We start from the raw sequence: 12,189 nt of genomic DNA on the forward strand, positions 1-12,189 counted from the left end.
CAGCAAGTTCTCAATACATATTGGCTAAATAACTGAGTAAAGGAATGAAAGAAAAAAGTAAGGGAAAAGAGAGAGAGAAAGAGAAATGGAGGAGGGGGAAGGTCTTGAAAAACTTTCTTCACTTGGCTTCCTGGAGTACTTCTTTTATTTTTTTCCTTCTGCTTTGCTATATGTGCCTTTTTAGCTTCCTATGATGGTTTCTTTTCTCTCTCCAATTTTCTTTCTTTTCTCTCTCTCTCTCTAAACATTAGAGTCATTAAGGCTTAGTCCTCAGTCATGGATTTTTTTTCTATGCAGAGCCAATTCCTAAGTAATCATTTCAAATTGCATGACTTTATTATACCAATAATCCTATCCACCCATCCAGTAGATTTCTAAACTGAAGTGCTTTCCTAAACTCTGAATTCATATACTTAACTTTCTACTCAATCTCCTAAGTAGATACCAAATAGCTATGTCAACGTTAACTTTTACCAAACAGAACTCTTGATTCATATACCCTGCCTCCTGATCTCCTCTTTTCTCAATCTTCCCTATATCTCCCAATAATACCACCTTTACAGTTTTTCAAACTAAACTTTGAAGACATTATATTTCTTTTCTTTTATTGCACTAGTTATACAATCCATGTTAGTTTTACATTCAAAAGAGATCCCAAATTTCATCATTTTTTACCTTGTCCATGGTGTCACTGTAACTTGTTCAACTTGCTCTTCTCTTGCCTAGATTACTGAAATAGTCTCATGACAGTATTCCTGCCTCAACTTTGCCCCTTGTTTCAGTCAGAGTCCAACTAGACAAACAAGTCACTCTAGAGATTCCCCCACCCATAGGCTGGGATTCAAAAAGAAGAGGCATGGCTTGCTCTCTCTCTCTTCTGCCATCTTGGTTCCATGTTCCCTGTACAAAATGCCTGGTGAAGCCACAGAAACCATCCCTGATGGAGAGCAGGAGTTGCCATGGCCTTAGGCTGAGACAGGATCTGGAACAGAATCTGACAGTGATGAATCAGTATCAAAGCTTGAGGAACAGAATTCCACACAGCCAACCACACAATAAGCCCAGCTGGCAGCAACAGCTGAAATCAATGAAGAACCAGTCAGTAAAGCAAAACAGAGCTGGAGTGAAAAGAAGGCACAGAAGGCTATGTCCAAACTGGGTCTTTGATAGGTTGCAGGGGTTACAAGAGCCACTATCTGGAAATCTAAGAAAACCCTCTTTGTCATCACAAAACCAGACGTCCATAAAAGCCCAGTTTCAGTTACCTACATTGTTTTGGGGGAAGCCAAGATCAAGGATTTATTTCAGCAGGCACAACTAGAAACTGCTGAGAAATTCAGAATTCAAGGCAAAACTGTCTCAAAAATTCAAGAAAACACACAGACTCCACCTGAACAAGAGGAGAGTGAAGAGGAAGAAGTTGATGAAAGAGATGTAGAGGTCAAGGACATAGAATTGGTCATGTCACAAGCAAATGTGTCAAGAGCAAAGGCAGTCCAGTCCCTGAAAAAAAAAAAACAGTAATGTTATTGTAAACGTTTTTATGGAATTGACAATGTAACCATCTGAAAACGAGGACCTTTTTTTCGTGTTTGAAAAGAATAACTGCAGCTTGTTTTGAAATTTGTACTGTTTCTATCATTAACAAAACTGTCTTCTTGTTAGATGCAAAAAAAGGAGGCATAACCAGAGCACAAAAGTATACTCACTACTGATGCCAGTGAAAGCAGAACCACCATAATTCTCTCAACTCATAGTAAGTGATGAGCAGAGAGAACGAAGATTGAAAAAATAGCCTGGCTTCTCTCTTCCCTCCACCGTCAGTGTCTCACCCAGCTGTATCATTAAAAAACCCTAGAAAATACAGCACCAGGGCTGTATTCCTCCCATTCTTCCATTGATACAGAACAGGACTTGAGAAAGGAGAGAATGGATATGAAAGCAGTTGAGTCAAGGGACAATGACCTCTGCCCCTTACTGCACCCCACTGTAGCTTTATGTCCCCCCAAAGCAAGAGTGAGCCATTTGAAATGGAACACATATCCTGCCAAATGCCTAGTCCCAACCTCCCAATGGCTTTACATCATACTCTAAATAAAATACCAAGTTCTTATCATGACCTATAATGCTTCATGTGACTAGCCATTACTGCTCCAATTTCTTCCTGCTTCTCTCCTTTGCTTCACCTCATTTCAGCATGGAGCCTTTCCTGAATTTCATTGAATATGGCTAGCACAACTTCTTCTTCATATTTTCCATCTGCTTGGTAAATTATTCCCCTTGTTTACTAGGTTTGTTCTAGCTTCAGTTAGGCCTGTGCTCAAATGTTACCTCCCCACAGAGGACTTCTCTGATCCCTTTTCTAAAAGATTGACTTACCCATTAATTTATGTCTCCTTACCCTGCTTTATTTTTCTTCTTAACATTATCACACCTCACAATGTTAGGGAACATCATCAAAAAGATGTGACTGCCAAATATAACTGGGCGGGTCCTGGCACTTAGTCTCCTGACTCCCTTGCCTGTCCTTGGAAAGTGGGTTTCACTAGCGTTTTCTGCTCCCAGATAATGTTCCAAGGACATAGGCTTGAGATAGGGATGTGGTGTTGAGAACACCTGCCCAATGTATGTGACTGAACCCATTAGGGCCTCTATTTAAACTTTCAAGATTTGGCAGGTGGTTGTGGGGGCCCATTCATCTTGCTGCTGCCCAACATAAGCCATGTACATAAATTACTTTTGCTTATTAAAGCTTCCACTTCCCAATCTAGAGTGCCTGCCTCTTTCTTTGGTTTCTCCCTGCCCTCTGAGTATGGGGGCCAGTTTTGAGTATACCTGCAAAGATCCTGATAGGGCTGTGAACCAACACACAATAAATGGAATTCATATTTATTTATTGTTTTCCTTCCTTTCTAGAAGATAAGCTTCCCAAAGGTAATGCCTTCACTTGTTTATAAGCATTTCCACAGGGCTTAAATAAGTGTCCAGCAAATAACAGGAAATCAATAGATATTTGTTGAATAAAGGAACAGAAATAAACTTCTTATATTACTTCTATATGAATTTTTTGTCTTCACTTTCACTATTGGTCGTAACCCAACAGTTTCTTTTGAAGTGAATTTTTGGAACCCAGAACACATTTTAACAGCTCTATTGATTGTAAGATGGTGGATAGATTTTCAGATGATTCCACTCAGAGTGTGGCTATGATATAATCAATTCAAATCAAAATGAATGGAAAATCAAACAGTTATATTATTGGTATTTAAACAATAGAAATTTTGAATACCGATAATTATGAAAAGTATATTTAATAAAAGGAAACATATAAATTATCACAACACATATAATTTTGGACTTCAAGTAATGTTATATGTTATCTAGTCAAAACTTCAAGCCAAAGAGGAAATTTGCCTTTTGGAACAAACATGTGAAAAGGTCATTCATTCTGTATGTACACTTCTAATGACAAAACTGCGTTGTAAGGCACCATCCCCACCAAATAAATCTGAGCAAATTCTATAATTTATATATCTCTATTACAATGTCTTTCATCATCTTAATATCTTCCAATGTTTACCACTTGCTTTCTAAATTTATTCTAGGTAAATATAATCCCCGTTTACATAACAGTTTGCCAATTATTTAAGGGAAGCCACTATGTCCCTCCCCAAATACTTGCTTTCTATGCTAAATATCCTAGTCCTTTCAATCCATTCTCCTACAGCTTGATTTTCAGACCTCTTCACAGGCTAATCACCCTCCTCTGTATATATTCCATCTTAATGACATCCAGGGCTGGATTTCTCTATCATTTAGCCATTGGAATATAACAGACCACCTTAGTACCCAATGGTTTAAAGGAAAAACCAGCTTATATCCCTCATGAGTCTATATCTCAGTTGGACCTATTCTCATATGTTTGGACATTTGCGAGTCAGGTAAAAACTCTGGCAAGGTTGGCTGAGCTCCCTCACATTTCTTAATATTTGCTAGTAGTAGACAAGCTTAGGAAGCCTCAGCTGGGGCAACTGGCCTCATTCCATATGGTCTTCATCTCCTAGTAGGCTAGATCAGACTTGCACAGGTCACTGAGAGAAGCAGCACAAGGACAATTGAGACCCAAGGTCAGAACTGGCACCCATGCCATTCTACTGTATTATATTGACCAAAATTTGTTAAGAGTCAGCCCAGATTCAAGGGATGGGAAAGACTCCACCTCCTCATGGAAAGATCTGCAAGGTCACCTTGCAAAGGTGGTAGATAGAGAGATAGAAAAATTAGAACTATTTTTGCAGTCTACTACAATTTCCTATAGTTAGACTAAGAATATGCTTTAGCATACTAGAAAAAAAACAGGAACATTAAAAAGCAGGGGCAGGGGATAGAGATAATTTGAAAGCATTTATTATTTAATATGTATTTTTTCATTTATTAAGATAATTACCTTGGAAATAATTAGCATTTAGTTGGGCATATTGTGTTTATTTTACAGATTATTATTTATATTTATTTTGAGTAACACATGAGAAAGAGGGCTGCCATATGCTTTTTAGTTCTTCTGGCTATAAAATGTCTTCATTCAAGCTTTTAAGTGTCTTTCTTGAAATATGACACTCAAAATTTTCCTCAATTTATTATAAAGAATTGACTTGTGTGGTTACGGAGAATGAGAAGTCCCAAGATGTGCAAGTTAGCAAGCTGAAGGCACAGGACCAATTTGAGATTACAAACCAGAGAATCAGGAGAGAAGCTGGTATAAGTTCCAGTCCTAGCATGAGTCCAAAGGCAGGAGAAGACTGGTATTCCACCTCAAAGACAATCCAGCAAAAAGAGAAAAATCTCCCTTCTTCAGCCTTTTTGTTCTATTCAGGCCTTCAATGATTTGGATGATGTCCTCCTACATTGTGGAAGACAATCTGCCTTATTCAGTCTACCAATTCAATTGTTAATCTCATCCAGAAATGCCCTTATCGGCACACCCAGAATAACATTTAATTAAATATCTGGACACCCTTGGTCCAGTTAAGTTGACAAATAACCATCAGAGGTTTATTTAGGGGAAAAGGACTACTAGGAATTATGTAAATTCACAAAATTAGAAGAGGGATGAAACCAAATGAAATTATGGATACTGGTAAAATGTCTGTGAAAGGCAGCTGCCTCTGACTCTGGTGGTGGATGAAGCTCTCGATAAGCACAGCCAACCCTCAGAAAAACAGCCAGATGTGAAGTGAGAGAGCTGAAAACAATCACAACACATGAGGAAAAACTGAGAAATTGCAATCATGTCTCTCTCCCCACTTCCACCCTCAGTGACCTATATAATCTGCAGAAGTTGATGCCCTTTGCTGCCAAATTGCACAATTACCTGACCCCAAAACAAGCTTGAGGAGATCTTTGGTAGCTCAAAAGACTGCAGACCTACTCCAAAAAGACTTCACTAACTACATTCAAAAGCTGCAGGGCTGCCTGGTGCCAAACTCCCACCTTTAAATGGAGTGACTAGTTGTTACTTCCTTCAGAATCTCACAGAAATTTCTCCTGTGGCCATCCTATTGTGACTTTGTTAAAATTTGTTAAATAGAGCCCATGGTGTTGGTGAACCAGGGTTTAACTGAAGACCACAAGGGAGTCAAAATTGAGAGATTTACCACTCACAGATCCCTGGAGGAAGTACACAGTGTGCCTCAAGGGGGCCACAAAGGGACCTAAAGGCAGAGTGCCAACAGAGAGAGTCCAGTAGAACTTGGAGCACACGCTTGTACTAGGGTCCACTGGTGGAGTTCTTTTGGGGCTCCACGCCAAGGCCAGATGGATAAATTCAAACCAAAGTAAGTAAGGTTTTGGAAATATTCCTGGGGACCTTATCTGAGGGGGATTATAAGGAGAAGGACTTGGGAGGCAGGAGAAACTGCTTATGTCGGAGCCATCTTAGAATATCAGAATATCAGGAACTACATCACATTTACTTGTGCCTCTTCAGGGTGTTATCTATGGCATGTGCTCACAGGAGGAGCTAGTGTTTCCGCTCAGGGCCCCTGCAGGCTCCTTGATCACACAAAAAGGATGCTGAGGCAGCAATATTATGAAATAGTTTAGATGAACTCTCAACACAGCCCTAACCTGAAACTATACAAAGAACTCTAGAAAATGTTGTTTAGTTTAGCTAAGTTGAAAACATAGGGAAACAACCCAGTTCACCTTTTGTCAACCTGAGATACATGTACACATCTTTTAACTATACCTAACCTCCAAAGAAAGATAAAAGCAAAGTCACACTCTACTTAACGATGCAACTGAACTTCATACAACCAAAAACACACTAACCCTTTATCCAAAAAAAGGATAAAAGTACCAATGTCACTTTATCCCTTTTTTGGGTGATGTTCTTTTCTCTTCTAGCTGAGGCACTTTTAAAATGTTAAATAAGGCTAAGTATTATTAGAATACTTTTGTTAAATTATACAAATTATGGGATTTAAAAAAAGAATTGAATGAGTTCATGCACATATATTCAAATAAATATAAGGAAGAAAGCCCTAATATGATTGTGTAGCTGATATTTATAATTTGACATTTCTGTATTTCCTTTGCACTCAATGAGATCCTCAAAAGTTCATGGTTCCTTGCCTCACAGGACGACACAAACCCTCATTTCTGAAAGGTCTGGGCTTTATCAGTCCTGTTTGTATTGAGTACTTACAGTTTTCCATTAACTTTTTCACAGAACATGGGGTACTAAGAGGTATCCAGGGTATCTACTTCATTCCAGGCCTATGTCCTCTTACCCCATAGTAGCAAATTGATTTCCTCTGAAGAGTCAGGATCAATTATCCCAAAGAGCATAGAAATCCCTTTCTTTGCCAGCAGATTCAGTGTCTTGAGAATTCAGAAGTGGCCAGGTGGCAATCTCAACATCTAGTTTAATAAAACAATTTTGGCCCCTTCTGAGAATATTAATTCCATGGGAACTAAGACATATCAAGCAGCAGAACTCAAAGATATGAGGTCAGGAAGCAAAATTTTCACTAATGGTTCATTTGCTAGGGGTAAAAGTAAGAGAATTACCCCCCCAATTTTATCCTTGGTTTCCTGAGTTATGAATGTGTGCTATGGGAGAAATAGCACTAAATGTTGGTTACTGATTTATAACATATATCACATCCTAGGGGACATTATTTCAACTCCAGAAGCTGATGTGCCCATCTGGCACAGTAACTGAATCTCCTAAAGGCTTTTTCACTATTTGATCATGCTAGCTTCTGCAGTGTGATGATGATCATGGGAATCAATAAATTCCATAAACATGAGCCAATTTGCAGACACATCAACGTTTCCTTCATCCTGAAAATCATATCTTGACATGTTCCAGATGCTTTGACTCTAGATATTTCATTGAAATGGCATACTACTGAATTTCTGTGGCAGTTACCTCCTTCTGTCTAATACACATGTACATTATCAGTGTGTCTAGAAAAGCTGCTTCTTTCTTGTCAGCATGTCCAATGAGAATCATATGATTAATTGAATGGCTTAGAGTTATTCTGGAATTGGGAGGCCATCAAAGTATCTATGGACAAGATTATGATATTGGGATAGGAAGCTGATATTATCCTAGTGTAGAACAGTGAATGTGTATTTCTGGTCCTGTCAGGTGAAATCAAACAGTCCCCAATAAAAAGATAGAATATAGATATCAAAGTAGCATTTATTACATCAATTGATAATGCCACATGCTGGGAAGCATGTCTATTTACCCCAGTATCAAAATCACATCTGAAATGGTGGTTCCACCTGAAGTCACCACTTGATTAAATTTATGATAATCCACTGTCATTCTGAAAAATCCAACTGTCTTCAGTGCAGGCCAAATAGGGGATTTGAATGAGACTATGGTAAGATTCACCATGCCATGCATCTTTCAAGTCTTTGATAATGGCACCAATTTCTGCAAAACTTCAAGGATGCAACATCTATTTGATAGAAGCAGTTCTAGCAGCTTCCGTGTGGCTTTTCCTAACATAATGGCCTCCAAACTCCTCTAAGAAGAAATAAAATGACTCCTTAGGAAGACCTGTGTTGAAAAAAGAAATGCTAATTGTTGGGATTCTGTCAGTTGATAAGCATGTCTATTGAAATATGATTTCCAGACTGAAGAAATAAAACACAGAGTTAGTTCAGGAACCCACTGAGCCCACTGTGAGATGGACCTTAACCAGAACTTACTAACCCCCTGGACTCCACCTTACTCAGATTGATAAACCACACTTGTGGTTTGGGTCTCAAAAATGTAGTGGCAGTTCAGAGCCATTGTCCCATAATATCCCTAAATCCTTCTTATATACACTTTTCCAGTGCACAGTTATCATGTAAAAGTCTGCATATCTCTTTTGGAAAGGCCATAAGGATGATTTACAATATACATTTTTAAATGTGTAGAAAGTTTCTTTCTCAAGGGATCCAGTCTGCCCTTCATGAAAGGTACTCTGAATTTATGAAAGGGCTCAGGTGTGAGAATTTGTTTAGAGGTTGCAACTGTATTGTGACTCAAGTCAGAATTCTGTTCACCAGACTAAAGCTTTTCTGTTTATCATATTAAGTAAGACTTTAGTAGACTGTTTTTCATTGTAAGAACATCATGAACAATTAGCAAAGGTCACCAATATCTGAACTTCAAGTCATTCTGACAAATGCTTTGGCTTTGTTTAGTAACCATTTCTAGTACCTTTATAACAACCATGCTCTGGAAATTAACTACCACAGGCTGGTCCCTATCACCCTAGTAAGTACCACCCTTTCATCAAGGATTACAATTCACTTATGGTAGTTCCCACTGTCATTCCCAACCTACAGACAATAGCCAATACTGAGATCATCAAGGATACTAGAATCCCTTCCTGGATATATTTCTCACAGCTTTGGTGAAGCAAATAATTTTTGGTCATTCCAAAGAATATAAGGAATTAAGTGATTGTCTTTCATGATAAATCCACACTAGAATTCTTACCTTCTTTAGCCTTTGCATACTTACTTCTATAGTGTACCAAGGAAGATGTGGATCTTAGTCCCTTGATCTCTGAGAAAGAATGAAATATGGCCTTTTGTAGCAACATGGATGGAACTGGAGAATGTTATGTTAAGTGAAATAAGTCATACAGAGAAGGACAGATTCCATGTTTTCACTCCTATGTGGATCCTGAGAAACTTAACAGAAGACCATGGGGGAGGGAGAGAAAAAAAATGGTTAAAGAGGGAGGGAGCCAAAACATAAGAGACTCCTAAAAACTGAGAACAAACTGAGGGTTTATGGGGGGTGGGAAGGAGGGGTGAGTAGGTGATGGGTATTGAGGGCACCTGTTGGGATGAGCACTGGGTGTTGTATGGAAACCAATTTGACAATAAATTTCATAATAAAAAAAAGGAAGATGTGGAATTTTCCCTTTGTTTTATAGACCTTTTTTTAAGTCTAAAGCTCTGCTTTCTCTCCAAGAATTGTTAGAATTTCTTCTGGTTATTGGGGCTAGCCTATTGAATCCAGAATCTATCCTGAAGCAAACATATCAACAAATTCAGTCAGATCCAACATATTTCTTCCATTTTACCCTAGTCGATCAAGGATCTATACCCATATCTGGAATAGTCAATATTATGCTAATTTTCATCTATGTATTATCTCCTGAGTCCTGACAGGACTTGAATCTGGTTATAGGTTTAAAAACAATGAGACTGGTGAGGGTACATCATCAGAAGGATCAATGTTTCCTTGTACTTTTAGGATGGTCATTATAGGTTCTTAAGACAACCTTCCTCAGTCAGGGGAGGAAGAGGTACTTCTACTGGCATAGGAGGTTCAGGAAAATATAGTTTTAAGGTACTCAAGTTTACTGAAATATTCCCACATGTGCTCTCCCCATTTTCAAAGTAAAATCCTCCTCTGATGAATTCCCTACATTTAACATATGCAATTCTATGACTTTATGAATACATTATTTTTCTGTAATGCAGCCACTCTCATGATTACACTTGAGGTTTGGTTTTCAGAAATCTTTGCCCTGTGTCTAGAAGAATTAAAGGTCTTTATTTAGTGCAAAGTCTTGAAACATTGCTTTCAAATCCATAATTTAAGGTAGAAAATTAAAGCCCTGAATTATTCATTTTCTTTCTTTAAGTTCTCTGGTACATTTCAAAGTAACCAACAAACTCCATTTTGGTCTTTATTTTCACAAAAAAATGTTCTAAACTAGCACTGTTTAGCCTATAGTTTTGCCTTCTATAGTCGTTTGATTTTAGGTGTCTTCTTTTTTTTTACATTTTATTTTTTTATTTTTTGTGACACTTTATTTTTTTTAATTTTTTTAATATGAAATTTATTGTCAAATTGGTTTCCATACAACACCCAGTGCTCATCCCAACAGGTGTCCTCATCAATACCCATTACCCACTTTCCCCTCCCTCCCACCTCCCATCAACCCTCAGTTTATTCTCAGTTTTTAAGAGTCTCTTATGGTTTGCCTCCCTCCCTCTCTAACTTTTTTTTTCCCCTTCCCCTCCCCCATGGTCTTCTGTTAAGTTTCTCAGGAATCACATAAGAGTGAAAACATATGGTATCTGTCTTTCTCTGTATGACTTATTTCACTTAGCATAACACTCTCCAGTTCCATCCATGTTGCTACAAAAGGCCATATTTCATTCTTTCTCATTGCCAAGTAGTATTCCATTGTATATATAAACCATAACTTCTTTTTTATTAAAAATTGTTTTAATGTTTTTATTTATTTTTGAGACAGAGACAGACAGAGCATGAGCAGGGGAGGGGCATAGAGAGGGGGAGACACAAAATCCGAAGTGGGCTCCAGGCTCTGAGCTGTCAGCACAGAGACCAACGCGGGGCTTGAAACCACAGAGTGTGAGATCATGACCTGAGCTGAAGTTGGATGCTCAACAGACTGAGCCACCCAGGTGCCCCAAACCACAACTTCTTTATCCATTCAACAGTTGAGGGACATTTAGGTTCTTTCCATAATTTGGCTATTGTTGAAAGTGCTGCTATAAACAGTGGGGTACAAGTGCCTCTGTGCATCATCACTCCTGTATCCCTTGGGTAAATTCCTAGCAGTGCTATTGCTGGGTCATAGGGTAGGTCTATTTTTAATTTTTTGAGGAACCTCCACACTGTTTTCCAGAGAGACTGCACCAGTTTGCATTGCCACCAACAGTGCAAGACGGTTCCCGTTTCTCCACATCCAGCACCTATAGTCTCCTGATTTGTTCATTGTAGCCACTCTGACTGACATGAGGTGACTTTCTATAAAGCTGTAATCATCAAGACAGCATGGTATTGGCACAAAAACAGACACATAGACCAATGGAATAGAATAGAGACTCCAGAATTGGACCCACAAAAGTATGGTCAACTAATCTTTGGCAAAGCAGGAAAGAATATCCAATGGAAAAAAGACAGTCTCTTTAACAAATGATGCTGGGAGGACTGGACAGCAACATGCAGAAGAATGAAACTAGACCACTTTCTTACACCATTCACAAAAATAAACTCAAAATGGATAAAGGACCTGAATGTGAGACAGGAAACCCTCAAAACCCTAGAGGAGAAAGCAGGAAAAAAACCTCTCTGACCTCAGCCACAGCAATTTCTAACTTGATACATCTCCAAAGGTAAGGGAATTAAAAGAAAAAATGAACTATTGAGACCTCATGAAGATAAAAATCTTCTGCACTGCAAAGGAAACAATCAACAAAACTAAAAGGCAACTGATGGAATGGGAAAAGATATTTGCAAGGACATATCAGACAAAGGGCTAGCATCCAAAATCTATAAAGAACTCACCAAACTCCACACCCGAAAAACAAATAATCCAGTGAAGAAATGGGAAGAAGATATGAATAGACACTTCTCTAAAGAAGACATTCAGATGGCCAACAGGTACATTTAAAGATGTTCAACGTCATTCCCCATTGGGTGTCTTCTTAATCATTTAAGCAATTGCTTTGCCATTATATGGCATGGACTAATAATGTCCCCCTTATCACTTGCAACAGGGTTATTAATATAGTTAATTTCAATATTAGCAAATCAATTCCAGATATCTCAGAAAATATGTATATAATCCATCCTTAAGGTTTTATTTCCCTAGAACTACTTTAGTATCAATTCCAGTATCAGTTATG

The 12,189-nt window shown here is 38.4% G+C and overlaps 1 pseudogene; it reads left to right on the forward strand.

The window, feature by feature from the left end:
* The first annotated feature begins 894 nt into the window (after positions 1-894).
* On the forward strand, positions 895-1,561 carry LOC109246881 (nascent polypeptide-associated complex subunit alpha-like; annotated as a pseudogene).
* Positions 1,562-12,189: the final 10,628 nt, after the last annotated feature.

This window comes from Panthera pardus, unplaced genomic scaffold (assembly GCF_024362965.1).
Source record: "Panthera pardus isolate Hobbes unplaced genomic scaffold, ASM2436296v1 HiC_scaffold_13, whole genome shotgun sequence".
In the NCBI taxonomy this organism is placed as follows: domain Eukaryota; kingdom Metazoa; phylum Chordata; class Mammalia; order Carnivora; family Felidae; genus Panthera; species Panthera pardus.